Here is a 17121-nt window from a genome sequence, read left to right on the forward strand (position 1 = left end):
GGGTAGAGCTGACTGTTGCTCTGTTGGGCAGAGCTCAGTAAAACTTGAATCCACTTGACTGTTGATGGGTGAGGCTGGCTTCCCTCCCTGTTGGTTGTTTGGCCTGAGGCAACCCAGCACTGGAGCCTACCTGGGCTCTTTGGTGTGGCTAATGACAGACTCTAGGATGGCTCACACCAGGGAGTACTTCCCAGAACTTCTGATGCCAGTGTCCTTGTCCCCATGGTGAGCCACAGCCACCCCCCGCCTCTGCAGGAGACCCTCCACCACTAGCAGTTTGTTCTGATTCAGTGTCCTCTGGGGTCACTGCTCCTTCCCCTGGGTCCCAGTGCGCACACTACTTTGTGTGTGCCCTCCAAGAGTGGAGTCTCTGTTTCCCCCAGTCCTGTCAAAGTTATGCGATCAAATCCCACTAGGCTTCAAAGTCTGATTCTAGGAATTCCTCCTCCTGTTGCCAGACCCCCAGGTTGGAAAGCCTGACATGGGGCTCAGAACCTTTACTCTAGTGGGTGGACTTCTGTGGTATAAGTGTTCTCCAGTCTGTGAATCCCCCACCAAGCAGTTATAGGATTTGATTTTACTGTGATTGTGCCCCTCCTACCATCTCACTGTGGCTTCTCCTTTGTCTTTGGATGTGGGGTATCTTTTTTGGTCAGTTCCAGTGTCTTCCTGTCAATGATTGTCCAGCAGCTAGTTGTGATTCTTGTGTTCTCACAAGAGGGAGTGAGAGCACGTCCTTCTCCTCCACCATCTTGGTTCCTCTGGGCAGGAACTCTGCTAGTGTTGGAGGGTCCCCTGCAGAAGCAGGGGGCAGCCGTGGTTCACTGCAGGGACAAAGACCTCTAAGTAGTGTTCTTAAGTCTATTAGTTTTTAGTTGATCACTTTTAGTCATTAGCTAATAAGTTCTTATCACTTGTCTACCACCACCCCCTTCAATAAAATGTCAAGCTGACAGATATCATGATGGCATCTCTATTGCTCCTGAAGCTGTTGGAGAATGTGGTTGACATATGATGGGTTTGTGAATACCACTCACTGGAATATAAGAGACTTCATTCTCAGTCACAGGAAATGTTGCCACCCTTCTCAAGGGCAAAATCTGTAGCATGGGAGCAGAGTGGAATACTTGCTCTCTGCAGGCAGGAAGATCCCAGAGAGGGAGCTTAGATACATTCTGTTCTTGCTCCCAATTTTACCATTCATATAATCTACTTCTCCCTTGAAGAGAAGGGAGTGAGAAGTGACAAGTGGCCAAGAAGGCTTTGCTAGGTCATGTCACCCATAAGGAAACTCACAGCACAAGACACACACTCAGGCATCCATCCAAGTTCTAAATAACAGTTCAAGAGAAAGCCTGCTTCTCTGGATCCAAAGCAGGAAACAGACTTTGAATAGCTGGATAAAGGAATCGGAAATATCTCCACTCTTAGTTAAGGGATTTTTTTTTTTTTTTTTTTTTTTTTGGTCCATTGGCCTGGCATCATATTTCTGTTGAATTGTGTTTTACCACTCAGAAACTTACTACCAGATGCTCAGGTCTGGGAGATCCAGTTGTTAACATGATTGCATAAAATTAAATTAAATTTTTACAAAACCTCACAAATATTAAGACAAAGCTATGGATATGTCTGAACATAAATTAGACTGCAACTTAGTCTGAAAATGCTGAGAATGCTGAGCCCTTAAAATTCGTTACATAATTCCCCAATCATCTAAGGTGGGAAGTGGCGTCTGTTCAGCACCACCATCTGATTTCAGCATTGTTAAAACCCAGACCAGAAATGGAATCCTGCAACCGACAATGAATTAGGGCTGTGTTTTAGAGTCTTATCTGAAGCTGCAGGCAAAATCTTGGAATCACAATTAAAGGTCTTACTGCAACAGGGGGCTACACACAACTCATCTGCACAAGAGAATCAGGAGCTTCCAAGTCAGGCTGGAGAAATGCAGGACTCGCTTAATTACATGGCCTGTTCAAAAGAGGAGGTTGCCAATAGAGCAAAGTTCTGTTGCATTTTCCTGACCCTTTGGGGTTTAAATTTGCAACCTGCATCAGCAAAATTTTGGCATTTGATTCTGCTAAAATCAAAGAGCCAAATTTCTGCCTCCTGTTACGTGAACACCGTTCTTGCTGACGTCAATGAAAGCTGTGCATGCATAACTGAGGGCAGATTTTGGCCTGGGTTGTAGACATATGAGAACTGGCACAACATGCTCACATCCAAACTCTGTCCCACCCGGCCTTCTGATAACGAGAACTTCTCCTTTGTAACTCTCTCTCCACACGCTGGGAGCTGGGCCTTAACCCAAAACACAAATTAGAAGCATCATCTCATACAGAAATCTAAGCCAGTTGCAAATTTAATGTAGATGTGGCAAAAGTCACCTGAGTGGGTAACTGTTGAACTGCAAATTTCACAAACAGATTATGGGTGACCTCCCCTTGAAGCATACTCAGTGTAGTTTCTAAAGTATGCATTTAATTAGTTAGGAGGAGGAGGCTTGCACCTACTTCCACCTTACTGTTTAATTTTTGTGCTTGAGATTGCACTGCCTACACCACTCAGACTCCTGCTGCTGGTTTAGGAAATGCTACAAACATTCCTGGGCCTGGTGCGGTGCCTGGAATAGAGGACACAGCCTAGTGAATAACTATGGGACATATGGATTCTATAAAGCAAGAGATAGTAATAATAGCTTACAGTCACACAGTGCTTTGTGTCAGGCACTGTCTTGCATATATTAAATTATTTAATCCTCACCACACCCTATCATGTAAGTTTAGTGTTTTATAAATGAGCAAACTACAGAAGTTAAGAAACTTAATGGCTAGTGAGTGGTGGACCTGGGATTTCAATCCAGGCAGTCTGGCTTCAGAGGTCAGGTTATTATTCACTGTGCTAAACTGCCTCTCAGTTAAAATGCAGGACTTGTTTATTGTTAATTAGCTATCAGTCAAATAATATTTATTGATATCTGGGTAATTCTACTGAGAAAGACAGAAACATATTACTAGCAAGAGTTTGTTAAGAACTATTTGTGTGATCTTAATTGTCTGAGTTTCTTTTTTTTTTCAACCAGACAGTTTTTCTAAATCCTAGGAGCAATAGCATAACTTCCCAGACTAACTAAACATTGTAGTCTCATGGCATCTTTGACATTTTTCAGCAGAAAGGGAAATGAATTTTGCAGTGAATTTTGAAGACAAATTTTGTGCGTATCATATTTAAACAAATTTTAAGTTTACATTGGCTATTAGCTCCTTCAACTAATTTTTATGCAGTCACTTAAAAAAATTAAATATATCCAGGCTATGCATTAGCGATGTTAGGATTCTCATAACTGCTTTTTAGTATGGGTCATCTTTTTCCTTATGAGAGCATATCTGAAGTTATAGTTGAGTTTGATATGTATGATTTGACATATACATATTTACTTTACATGGAGGTTTCAGGGACACAGTTACAACCAGAAGGTGGAAAATTCTCCCTTGCCCCAAATTTTACTGGCAAAAATGGGAAGAGAATGGCCTTGTCTAAGAACTTATCAGGCCCCTGTAGAGGTAATTTTTGAGCTTTGGTTTGGTTTTTGTATTGCCCAGGATATACTTTCACAAAGCCTGGGGCTCAGCAATAGACCTACTCTCTTATTCTGAGCACCTCATCGTCTTTGGTTTCAAGTGGAAATTCCTTACGTTGTCCTCCTACACCAGGAACCCTAATTTCCTTCCATGAACTTATTGCTCATGATGTCATCTTAGAGACCTTCTTTCATGACAGTGGAAAAAATATATGCCACTGGAGTCTAGAAAAAGTCAAATTTTGCTGCTTTCCTTGACATGAGGAAGTCAAGAAAGGGACATGTTCTTCTCATGAGAAGAAATGACAGTGAGCGTGGGTGCTGTTTTGACAATCTTGAATTTGAAACGATGCTATATCGTTAAGTTGTTTGGAAAGTGAGGAATGTGACTTGTCCATGGTCACATGACTCATGAATAACAGACCAAGGAAAAGAATCCAGAATACTTAACCCCCAAAACCACACTCCCCTCATTCCAAACATGCTAAAACTTAGGGCAAGGAAGCCTTTTTTTGGTAACTATACAAAAAAAGATTTGGATTTATGTCCATTAAAATCGTATCCCGTTGCCAGGACATAGATATATATCTTCAGTGTGGTCTTGCCTGCACTTAGAAACATTGTGCCATGTTGGCTTTCTCCATTGTCTCTTTCAGTAATGTGTTTAACTTCAAGTGGATTATAGAGTTCTCAAATATTGTTTTCTACTTCTTCAGAATCTTTCTCGGAGAACATTTTCTGATATCATTTCCAAAATTTCAAAATCAATCTGTAGACCTTTATTAGGGCCAGTTAGACCGCCTAATGCAAGATTCATTTCCATAATATTCCGTAATAAATATCATCAGCTTCTACTTACCTACATCCAGGGACAGTGCACTTACTAATTCACAAAACATCTATCATATTATGATTGAAGAGTTCTAGTTATTAAACTATATATAAATTATAAAGACTAAAACCCTGACTCTTAAGAACTTTGAATGACAAGTTCTAGTTTTACTTTCTCAAGCAGATATTTCAAACTGGGACCCCATGGGGGACCCCTTTCAAATAGCATTTTGTTTGGCCTGCTTGGTGTTTTTTAAAAATAATAAGCCAACATTGAAGAAATTGAGAGATTTTACATAAAAATAAGGTTTTCTGGCTTTTCTTAAAAAAAGAAAGATCTTGTAATATTGCAGCCACTTTCTTACAGGGAAACAGTTATCTGGACCTGAGTGGGAACTGCCTCTTTTAGATGGGGCATAAGTTCTCCAGGTCTCCAGAGACCTCCACTTCCTGTAGATTTCTACATCCTGTGGCTGAGTGTCACTTGCCATTAATTATCATGCATGTACTATTGTTTTTCTAACATCTGGCTAGCTCTATTCCCTTATATTACCTTTCTGAGTCCTGTAGGCACATTTGTGACCCCTTGAATTAGGCAGTACAGAGCAAATATGCTCCTTCATGTACATGAAAGAGTTGTGTTTTTTTGCTCTACATGTCTTTAGTCCTCCTTAGGTTTCAGTTCTTTTAACCATACCTTGTACAGTATAGCTTCTAATGCCATCCCTCCTCTGGATATTTCTTCAATTTGTCTCAGCCTCTTTTAAAACATGGCACCCAGAACTTAACACAGTGCTGGAAACCTGGAACCATGGACTCTTATTATCCTTTCTATTTCTTAAGTTATAGGTGTCATGAGAATCTGGTAAGTGTTACAGGTTGAGTGGGTTCTGTTCTGTTTGCACAGCACCTTCATTCTTTCTGGACACAACCCTCTCCTCTTCTTTGGGACCTCTTCCTCCTTGCCATGCTCTACTCTGTGAGTTGCTAACTACTGATGAGACTTTGGCCACAGAGATTCATCCCAGGGTGGGCACCTGTCACAAACCAAGACAATGAGGAACTTTTCCTGAATTTTTTTCTAACCAGAGCTTGAAATTTTGGTTTCTGAGATTATAAAGATAAAAATCTGAAGCTACAGGTTACCAGCCTCCATGCCTGTTGGAAACACTGGTCAGAAAGAAATCACCACACAGAATCACAAGAAAAAAATACGAGGTATCATCACTGAAGTCCCTGGTACCAGTCATCCCTAAGGCTGTCCTTTGCAAATTTTGTTTTTGTAAGCCAGTGTATTCTTTTTCCTTCTTACTATCCTCCCCTTCTGCCTCTCTTCCCCTCCTTCCATCTTTCCTTCATTCCTTCTTTAGAAAAATTATTTATTTATTAAAACAAAACCAAAAAAAATAACCACAAGATGTTATTATTCCCGTCACGAAGGGCAGGTTCTTGCAGGACTGGGGAGTGATTTCTGAGGGAGCAGAGGAGGCCCCTCCTTGACAGAGATGAGTGGGTTCCACAGGACCATGATGACTGAGCCCCCCCACAGGAACACCTTGGAGATGTAGCAGTGCTTGGACTGTTTACCTTGCCACTCTTGAGGACATCGGTCCACATCTCCTTCCCATTCTCCAGCACCACATTTTAGTGCCTGTCAAAGGCCTTTGCACGGCCCAGAAATTTCTTGTTGCGACAGTCGGTGAGCACTTGGGTGGTGTGGTTGACCGACTCTGCGAGCAGGAAGGGTGGACCCGTGTTGAACTCTGCTTCTGCAGCTCCTCCGGCCTGGGGCCGTCTCAGGAGGGGGCTCGCCGAGGAGGCTCACGGTGGTAGTGGCTGCGCTCTCAGGTCTCGCCTATGCCCACCTCTTGTGTTGCTTCTGCCTCTGTAAAGAGTCTTATGTTAATTTAAACTGCCTCTGTCTAGCTGACAACCAAGTAAGAAAATCTTCCCTAAGAAAATGGGTAACTCACAGGTGATGTGACTGTGTGAAAGAACAAATGACTCCCTGGCCAGGTGAGAAACTGCTTCGCACTAGGATGGACTATAAATTGCCTATGATTTCTAGTCCACAGCCGTCATTTCGGGACCACATATTTGGGGGGGAATAATTATTTACTAAATTGACTTCAGTGATGTCTTATTAATCCTTGTATCTAAGGAATAGTAAATTAATAATAAATAATGATTCGATTTAATTGATTAGAATTTCAGAATATGTGGCTAGTCCTGCCATGGTCCCAGAATAGATAATAACTTAATCTTTACGTATTTAGGATTCTGCCTCATACTTATCCTAAAGACTACTAAACTCTGCAGGGCAGTTCATCATACCAATTTTGAGCTAGTGGTTTTGAATTTATCCTTGGGCAGGAAATGTGCAAATTAGAACAGATCTTACTGTAGAAAAGGACAGGGTTGTTTCAGTTGCTCTGATTTCTGCTTCTATGGAGCATTTGTGATCCCCCAAATTTGACTTCTAACACAGATCTGGCTTCCAGCTGGGGAGGGGAGACAACGGTGGACAGCTCCCTCCATCAGCTCTCTTCCACACTGCTCCCCTGTCCAGTTCACAGAAAGGGGTTCTGAGGCTGAAAAGACCCGCTGCATAAAGGAGAATTTGCCTAACATTGACCTTATCACAATCCATCCTTTATGGACCAACTCATGCTTTAATTTATTTTGTTGATAATAGCCTTCTGAGTCAGTGAATAGGTTACTGTCTCTCTCCTAGCTCATGGTAACTGAGCAAATACTTGTAACAACTCCCTGGGTCTCTCTGTGTGTATGTATGGATGAATTTGGAGATTACCATGTTCTTTCAATAATAAATGAGAACACCCTGCTCTAAGCTTGAAATGTTTATACCCCTTTGCAATATAATTAGAAACAGGAATCCTATGATAAATAAGTGTGCTTAGATGCACATGGATAAATGCACTCAAGTCAAAAGAAGGGTGACACTTTTGAAAATTTTCATTTAGAAATATGTATATGTGTGGAGAAAGTTGTGAGATTTTGTTAACTTAGTAAAAATAAAATAATTTCCCAGTTATTTCGTTCTTCCTCCGCTGCTTCTCCCCACCTCCCAAATTGGAAAAATTTCCTATGTGTTTTTTTTTTTTTCTTTTCCAGGTATTTACATTTCAAAGATAAGAAAAACAGTGATTTTAAGGACAAACCAAATTAAACATAGTGTATTTATATATTCCTAAACATAAGAAAAAAGCAACCTTAGATCTGAAAGGACACTAAAAGAAAAAAAATTCAATTTTGTGATATATTTTATTTCCAAAAATTTTTTGTCCTAAGTTAATTTTTACAGAAAATTTACTTCTAAATATGTGTCCATATATGCATAACCAATTGACTTATTTCACAGCTGATTTATGAGTTTTATACAGTCTTAGGATAATAATTACAATTTATGCATATTTATTTCAAATCTCTTTGACCAGCAACATGAATTTGGAAATGTACCTCATGTAGAGGTACCTTCTGTAGTCATTCAATAAATCAAATATAACCAGTTCTTACTGGAATTAACCTTTGGTAATGACTCAATACCAATTTCCCCTAACCTGTGTATGCAATAGCATAAATCTAAACCATGGTTATTGTTAATGTCAGCAATTTTAATTGGATAATACCTAACATATCCTTGAAAAATCATCCTGGGGAAGCTCATTTTAAATATTGACTAATATGTGCTTTACTTTGCTAACAGTCTAAAGAAATTGGTTTTCGTTTATAGTATAATAGTACTTGGAAGGCTAGGTTAGCATTAGCCGGCTATCGTCAACCTTACTCATTTCCGAATGTTAACCATAAAATGTTATATTTTATAACATATATATGTAGCCATATATATGTTATAAAAAAATATGAGAAAGAAACAGACACCCACTTATAAGACTGAATCCAAAAGTTAAAAGCATAGAAATTGTAGCAGCAAAGCAAATTCCCACAGTTGATGGAAAAGTCTTTTCTTACAGTTTTATTATCCCTTAAAAGTTAGTTTTCATGTGGCTTCTAATAAATACCTTTCTATTTTTTTAGTTATCCTCCTTAACAATCTGTTTCTATTATTTTGAGTTGTAATTACAAACAAACAAGGAATGACAGGTTTTTGTAAGAGAGCCTAATATTAATGCAAAATTCTTCTATGTGAAGCTACCCTGTCTCCCTTTATCCACATCTTATCCCTCGGGCCACTCTTCTCCAAACCCCCAAACAACATCCCAATCTCTGTTCAAACAGATGAAACACAAAACTACAGAAACTTAAAATGGTACAAATGGGACAAATGAGCTAATAATGAACTACTATACCCTCTGGCATTTGTAAAACCTTTTCTCTCTTGCTAATGTAATTTTCCAGTCAGAGATGGGGAAGGCTTTCTCAAGGTTATGTCTGTACAAATGGCTGAGGAAGAGCCCAGGGACTCCGTTTCATTCTTTGTAATAGTCACAGAAGAGTGATTGCTTCCTTGACTTTGTGGCCCTGATCATTCCTTAAGTGGTTGAGTAAAAAACAACATGTCCCTGGAGGAGAGCTTTCTGATGGTTTTTCTGTGGTCGATTACTCCTGGGATGCTCACCATCACAGTAGGTCACCATGGTGATTCCACATTCTCTAGCCTCCCTCTGATCCTTTTGTGATAGTGATGCCAACATCTCATTTATAAAATTAATGCACTGTGGCTCAGCTTCACAGTCGCTAATAACAATCTTTTGTGGAATAAATGAGTGAAAAAGTGATGAACATAGACTGGCATAAAGAATAACTTCTGCTGTAAATACTCTGTTATGTCTGGACGTAGCTGTTTTAAAAAGTAAGCAGGACTAACACTTATTGTTGAATATATTGTTGACCTATTAAGCAATAAAAAAAAACTGTGTAAGTTTTATTACACATTTTTCTCCAAACATCTGATTTAAGACATGCTAGCTGTCTGCACTATCCTTTCAGAATTCTAACCATTTGTTTGAGAACACTAGAACAAAGTGGTGATGTCCAGACAAAGTTCTGACCCATTTTTCTTTCAATTTAAATAATACTAGTGAAACTCCATGTCTGACACATGATGTTGTACAAGCAACTATCCCATAGCTATGAGGTTAGCGATGGATTTCGTTGTATTGTCAGCCATTCTTATGTACTTATTATTTCTTTGAAATGGTTAATACAATCTATATGATAAAATGTTGATCTTTTTTTTTTTTTTTTTTTTTTTGCGGTACGCGGGCCTCTCACTGTTGTGGCCTCTCCCATTGCGGAGCACAGGCTCCGGACGCGCAGGCTCAGCGGCCATGGCTCACGGGCCCAGCCGCTCCGCGGCATGTGGGATCTTCCTGGACCAGGGCATGAACCCGTGTCCCCTGCATCAGCAGGCGGACTCTCAACCACTGCGCCACCAGGGAAGCCCTGATCAGTTTTTTTCTTGGAAAAAATTTTGTTGTTGAGTTATGCTAAGTAAGCTTGTATATATTATTCTTTTTAAAATTTTTTAATATTATTCTTAATATGCTCCTATTAAGGAGGTTAGGTTTTTCTCACATCACATCACTCCAACACTGACACTTCCTTTGCTTCCCACTTCCACTTTTGAGAACTCTTTTTTGATTACATTGGGACATTGGGCTTTCCTGGATAATCCAAAATAATCTGCCTATTTTAAGGTCAGCTGATCAGCAACCTTAATTCCACTTGCAGCCTTAATATAATTTAACATAATTTGTTTCCAGTTTGTAATGCAGCATATTTATACATCCAAGGACTAGGACATAGGCATCTTTGCGTGGCCATTCTTCTGTCTTCCACATGAATATAGAAAGAAGAATTTCAAGAGAGGCTTAGTATCTAAACTACTTAGTATCTAAACATTAAAATTTTCAAAACACGGCCACAGAGATAACTGTGAAATTTACACTCACAATAAGAACAAGAGTTTCTTAGTCAATACGTTCATTATTCCAGCGTGAAGTTGACTTTGTTCTTGAGTAAAGGGGCCACTACCCCAATATTGTGAAGTAAGGGGTTTTGGGCAAAGTGGTGTCTGTTCATTGTAAGGTTTAGGCACAAGCATTCTAGAAAGCTATCTCCATGTTCCCATGCTCAGGAGGCAGGTGCTGTAGAATGCCTCTTCAGATTAGGAGCTGGAGTGGCTCATTAATGGCAGATCTGAGGGAGGAAAATATGGCGGGAAAGCATTGAAGTCTGTTTGATCTCAGCGATCAGCGTATCATGAACTAAATATTTCATCAGTATGAGAGGAAACCCACAGGATCCTCTGACATTTTTTCATAGTTTTATTTTTTCGTTAAGTTGATCTCCATAATTCGTGAAGGGCTTTCTGAAGTGGGTCTGAGAGTGCATTGTCAATTGATTCTATGATTTCTGTTATGATCATTCAGCAGTGTGCTATAATAACTTTACTTTTTGTGATACCCTGGAACATTGTTGGGGAAATTGGTTGACTGATACCAAACTCTTCAGAATATACTAAAAAGGAAATTTTAAGTCATTAAGAAAATGATAAATACCCTTAACTATATTCAATATCCTGTGGTAAACCATAAAGGAAAATAATGTAAAAAAAGAATATATATATATATATATATTATTGAATCACTTTGCTGTACAGCAGAAATTACACAACCTTGTAAATCAACTACACTTCAAGAAAAAAAGAAAATAATAAATACCCTTGAAAAAATTTAAATAATACAAAAGGGCATACAATAAGAACATCTCTCTCAGTCTAGACCCTTATGTTCTGCTCCAAGGAAATGTTTCCTGGATACTACTTTAGAAGCATCTATGTCTTGTGCATCCTTTTAGAATATTTCTATGCATACACATGCAGGTGTATAAATACATTCTTCTCTTCACACAAATTAAAGTGTATTATAAACACTAGTCTGTATCTTACTTTTGTTCACTTAACAATATGTTTTGGTAGTCTCCACATACCAGCAGATGTAGAATCCCTTTTTCATTTTGATGGCTTATGGTAATCATTTAAGCACAGACTATGTGCAGTTTCAGGATGGAAGCCACGTTCAAATACCTAGCTACGTTTCTTGATACTGTTTAGCTTTATGTTAGGAACTAATCCAAGACAGAAGAGATGACAGGTATAGAAGTACAGTAGGTTGTATTAGTATTTACAAAATAATTTTTTTTCCCTGTGGAAGGATTTTATATCCTTGGCTTGTTGGAGTAATGCATAGCCATGTGACTTCCTTTGGCCAATGCAATGTTGAAAATGTGTCATCCTCAAGGCAGAAGTTATAAGAGCCATATGTCTTTTCCCTCTGCCATAAAAACCGTTTAAGTCCCAGACAGATACCACTCCTTCTGCTGGGTTATGGAATGAAGTTGACATGGAACATAGCTGTAACCTGTAACCCACCCATAATGGATGGGTAGCATGAGAGAGAAATAAAACTTCATTATCTTAAGTAACTGCTTTCAGGAAATTATTTGGAATCACAGAATGATCTAGCTTATCCTGCTGATACAGGGAGCAACCTAAGGAACTATCAGAGTGTGAAAAATTTTAATAAAATATTTCTTCCTGTTGTGAAATGGTTTCTCCTGATTCCTTCCTCCTCAATTCCTCTTCAATTAAATCAAGTGACAAAAACCCCATTAATAAATAATACAACACAATATTTATTGACACATGTAGCATTTTCATTCTATTTAGGCGTTTTATTCTATTTCAACACTTCCCAGGCTATTTTGTCCACAGGTCAAAGTAAGCGATATTTTTGTGTTTTAAAACAAACAATTTTGGGGACAAATGTCTGCTTCTGGCCATGATGGAGTAACTGGGTCCAGAACGTCCCTTCTTACCATAAACAAGTAGAAAACTGGACAAACTACATGAGGCAACCGTTTTGGATGTTGGGAAACAGGCAGCAGAGGACTGTGTTTCCTGAAAGCAGAGAAACAAGTTAGGGAAGCCTAAGATTGCCCAACTTTATGCCTGGAGGCACTTGCCTCACCCTGGTTCAAAGAGGGGGATCCCAAGCAGAGCACTGCAGAACTTCTGAGTTGCTGAATCAATACTGGAGGTCGAGATGGCTGAAGTGATTGGAATTATCAGGACAGAGTATTGGGGAGAAGGGAATTGGGCAGGAAAAAAGGTTCAAAAATTTCATAGGGATTCCCTTGAGTCTGTTGTTGAATACTTAACTGTGCATATATAGGGAGAAACACCCCAAGCCTGGGCAAATAATGATGAAGAAGCTGTATTTCACACAGGGCTAGAAGATATTCAAGTTCTGAGCAGCCAGGGTCCTTGCTGAAAACTTGGGGCATTTGGTAGAGACCTCAGGGTGGTTGTGCTTTAATAGTGAGGCTAAACTAGCCATAGAGTAAAGGCCACTCAAGATCCACTTTCTAAAGCTTAAAAACAATCTTGAAAATGATCAAGCTAATCTTTAAGTAATGTAACTCTCTGTCAAAACAAAGTGCAACACTCTTTAAAGGAAGACCACAAAATCCAGCATTCAGCAATATAAAATTAGCCAGTTTAGCATTAAATAAAAAGGTACTAATCTTGTGAAAATAGGAAAACATGATCCATATTCAATAGAAAAATAAGTCAAAAGAAACCTGTAAGAAGTGACAGATGATGGAATTAACAAACAAGAGTTTTTAAAGAGCTAATATAAATATGCATAAGTATTTAAAGAAAAATGTGAACATAAAGAGGAGAAAAATGAAATAATATAGAGAGCAAAACAGAAACTCTAGTTTTGAAAAGTAGAATATCCAAAATGAAACAGCACTGGGTGGAATTCGTAGCAGATTAGACATTGCAGAAGAAAAAACAAATCAGTGAACTTGAAAGCATAACAATGAAAAACCATCCAAAATAAAGCATATAGAGAAAAATACTGAAACAAGTAAATGAACAGAGCCTCAGGAACTTTGGGAAAAATTTCCAACAGTCTAACATATACATTGTTCCAGAAGGATGGGGGAGGACAGAAAAATATTTAAAGAAATAATGGCTGAAATGTTCTAAATTTGATGAACACTGTAAGCCCACAGATCTGAAAATTTCAAGGAATTTCAAGCATGATAAACACAAAGAAAACCACATTAAGACACATCATAAACAAATTGGTAAAAACCAGTGATAAAGAGAAAATCTTAAAAAGCAGCCAGAGGGGAAAAATAATCACATGTTATGGATGGAAGAATGAAGATAGTTACCGTAGTCTTCTCATTTGAAGCAATGCAAACCAGAAGACAGTGGAACAGCATCTTTAACGTGCTGAAACTAAAAACAAAAACAAACCCAAAAACAGAACAAGAAAAGCAAACAAACTAGAATTCTATATTAGAATATTATCAAACCCTATCAAACTAGAATTCTATAGTAAGTGAATATTTCTTTCAAAAAAATTGAGGTGAAATAATGACTTTTCAGACAAACCAAAGCTGAAAGAAGTTGTATCCAAAAGCTCTAAACTATAAGGAATGCTAAAAGATATTCTTGAAGCAGAAATTTAGAGCTAGATAAAGAAATAAAAAGCTCTACAAATTGCAAATATATGGGTAAGTTTAAAATAATTTTTTTTCATTTTAAAATTTCTTCAAAAGATAGTCAACTGTTTGAAGCAAAATTAAGAATACATTTTGAGGTTTCTAATATTTGAAGAAATAAAATATATAACTACACAAAAGTTGGGAAGGAGGAAATGGAAGCACACTAATGTAAGTGGTATAATAATATTTTAAGGTAGATTTTGATAAGTAAAAAGGTGTATTTTAAACCCTAAAGCAAACACACACACATGCACAAACCAAAAACTGAAAATATAGAGACAGGTAATAAGCCAATAGTAGAGATAAAATGCAATCATAGGGCTTCCCTGGTGGCGCAGTGGTTGAGCGTCCACCTGCCGATGCAGGGGACATGGGTTCGTGCCCCGGTCTGGGAGGATCCCACATGCCGCGGAGCGGCTGGGCCCGTGAGCCATGGCCGCTGAGCCTGCGCGTCCGGAGCCTGTGCTCCGCAACGGGAGAGGCCACAACAGTGAGAGGCCCGTGTACCACACACACACACACACACACACACACACACACACACACACACACAAATGCAATCATAAAAGATTTTTAATTTAATCCAAAAGAAGACAGAACAAGACAGGAGAAAAGAAAGAATCTATGGGACAAATAGAAAAGACTATCAAGATAGTCAGTTCAAGCCTAACCATATCAATAATATTAAATATAAACTCTAAACAATTCAACTAAAGGACTGACATTGTCAGAATAGATAAAAAAGTAAGAACTAATTGTTCTTGTCATTATTGCATGTTGTCTAAAAACAGTTTACATTAAATACAAAGTCACAAATGGTGTAAACGTAAAAGAATGCAAAAAGATATACTATACAAATACTAATCAAATGAAAGCTGGAATTGTTATATTAATATCAGAAAAAGTGGATTCTAGACCAAGGTATGTTACCAGGAATTACAGTACAGAAAAAGCAATTGAAAAAATGCAACCCCCATTCATAATCAAAACTAGGAATAGAAGTAAATTAAGAATAGAAGTAACCTAGGAATAGAAGTAAATTTTCTTAACCTGACTTACAGGGCATCTATTAAAAACTACACTGAACGTCATATTTAATGGGGAACAATTGAATACTTTTCCACCTAAGATTGTGAATACGTCAAGGATGTTTGTTCTCATCACTTCTATTCAACAGTTGACTGGTGGTTCTAGCTGGTACAATAGGGCAGGAAAACTAAATAAAAGGCATATAGTTAGAGAAGAAGAAGAAAATGTTTTTATTTGCGGACAACCTGATGATGGTTATGGGCTGAATTGTGTTCCTCCAAATTCATATGATCAAGCTCTCAACCCCACTACCTCAGAATGTGACTATACTTGGAGATAGACCTTTAAGGGGTAATTAAGTTAAAATTCGGCCATTAAGATAGCCCCTAATCTAATCTGACTGGTGTAGTTATAAGAAAAGGAGATTTGGACACACAGACACCAGGAACATGCACAGGGGAAAGACCATGTGAAGACAGAGCAAAAAGTTGCCGTCTGCAAGCCAATGAGAGAGTCCTCAGAAGAAACCAAGTCTGCTGACACCTTGACCTTGGACTTCCAGGCCCCAGCACTGTGAGAAATAAATTTCTGTTAAGTCACCCATTCTTTGGTATTTTGTTATGACAGCCCTAGCAAATTAATATGATGGTATAATAGAAAGCCCTAAGTAATCTTAAAAAAAAAAAAGGGTATTAGAACTAACAAGTAAATTTAGCAAGATCACAGGATACAAGATCAATATACAAAAATCCACTGTGTTTCTACATACAGTTACAAACAATTGGAAAAGTGAAATTAAAATGCACTACCACTAGCACAGCAACAAAAAACTATAAAGAAGTTATATAATTTCGTGTGTCTTGAAATTGGATTATTGAGTCCTATGACAAGTATATGTTAAACTTTATAACAAACTTCCAAACTGTTTTCAAAGTTGGTTGTATGATTTTCACATTCCCACCAACAGTGTATGAAATCTCCAGTTGCTCCACATTCTCACCAACATTTAATGTGGTCATTTTTTAGAAATGTTATCCTAGAAGAGATGTAGTGGTAAATCACTGTGGTCTTAATTACTTTTCTTGATGAGTAATAATACTGAACATATTTTAAGTGTGTATTGGCCACTTAATATTTTCTTTTGGGCAGTGATAATAAAATATTTTGACACTTTTTATTATTATCAAGTTGTAAATTTTCTTTATATATACTTGATACCTGTCCCTTGTTTGACGTAGATATTGTAAGTATTGTCTCCCAATCTGTGGCTTGAATTTTAATTTTCTTAACCTTTTAAAGAAAAATTTTAATTTTGATAATGTATAATTCATAATTTCTTTTTTATGCTTTATGCCTTATATGTCAAAAAAATCTTTATCTTAAGGTTGCAAAGACCTTTCTCCCATATTTTTCTCTAGAAGTTATATAGTTTTAGTCTTTATGTTAAGTTCTGTGACCCATTTCAAGTAAATTAATGTTTATGAAATAAAGTAATGGTAAATGCTGATTTATTTCCCATATGAATATTCATTAGTTCCAGCACCATTTGTTTAAAAGACTATACTTTCCTATTGAATTTCCTTGTTTCCTTTGTCCAAATCAATTGGCCATGTATGTAGGGGTGTACATGTAGACTCTATTTTGTTTCATGAACTGTCCTTACATGAATACCACATTGTCTTGAATACTGTAGCTCTGTGGAAATGCTTGAAATCACATATTATAAATCTTCATACTTTGTTTTACTTTATCAAAATTGTTTTGGCTATTCTAGGCCTTTTACATTTCCATATAAATCTTAGAATAAGTATATCAATTTATATAGAAGAGCCTCTGGAATTATGACTGGTATTGCATTGAATCTGCAATACTTAAGGAACACTTGACTTACAATATTGAGTCTTTTGATTCGCATGAGCATGATATACTTCTCCATTTATGTAATTTCTCCACTTAATGCTTTGTAGTTTTTATTGTACAAGTATTGAAAATATTTTGCTAAATGACCCCTCAGTATTTTATGCTTTCATGACCACAACAGTGAGAGGCCTGTGTACCGCAAAAAAAAAAAAGAAAAAAAATGTAGCACTGGTTCATAAGAACCATGCTTC

General features: G+C 37.7%; 1 protein-coding gene across 1 annotated transcript in view; it reads left to right on the forward strand.

Annotated features, from left to right (window-relative positions):
* Positions 1-17121, forward strand: part of PAPPA2 (pappalysin 2) — a 488087-nt gene that overhangs the window by 143566 nt on the left and 327400 nt on the right. The window lies entirely within an intron of this gene.

Source organism: Pseudorca crassidens, chromosome 2, assembly GCF_039906515.1.
Source record: "Pseudorca crassidens isolate mPseCra1 chromosome 2, mPseCra1.hap1, whole genome shotgun sequence".
In the NCBI taxonomy this organism is placed as follows: domain Eukaryota; kingdom Metazoa; phylum Chordata; class Mammalia; order Artiodactyla; family Delphinidae; genus Pseudorca; species Pseudorca crassidens.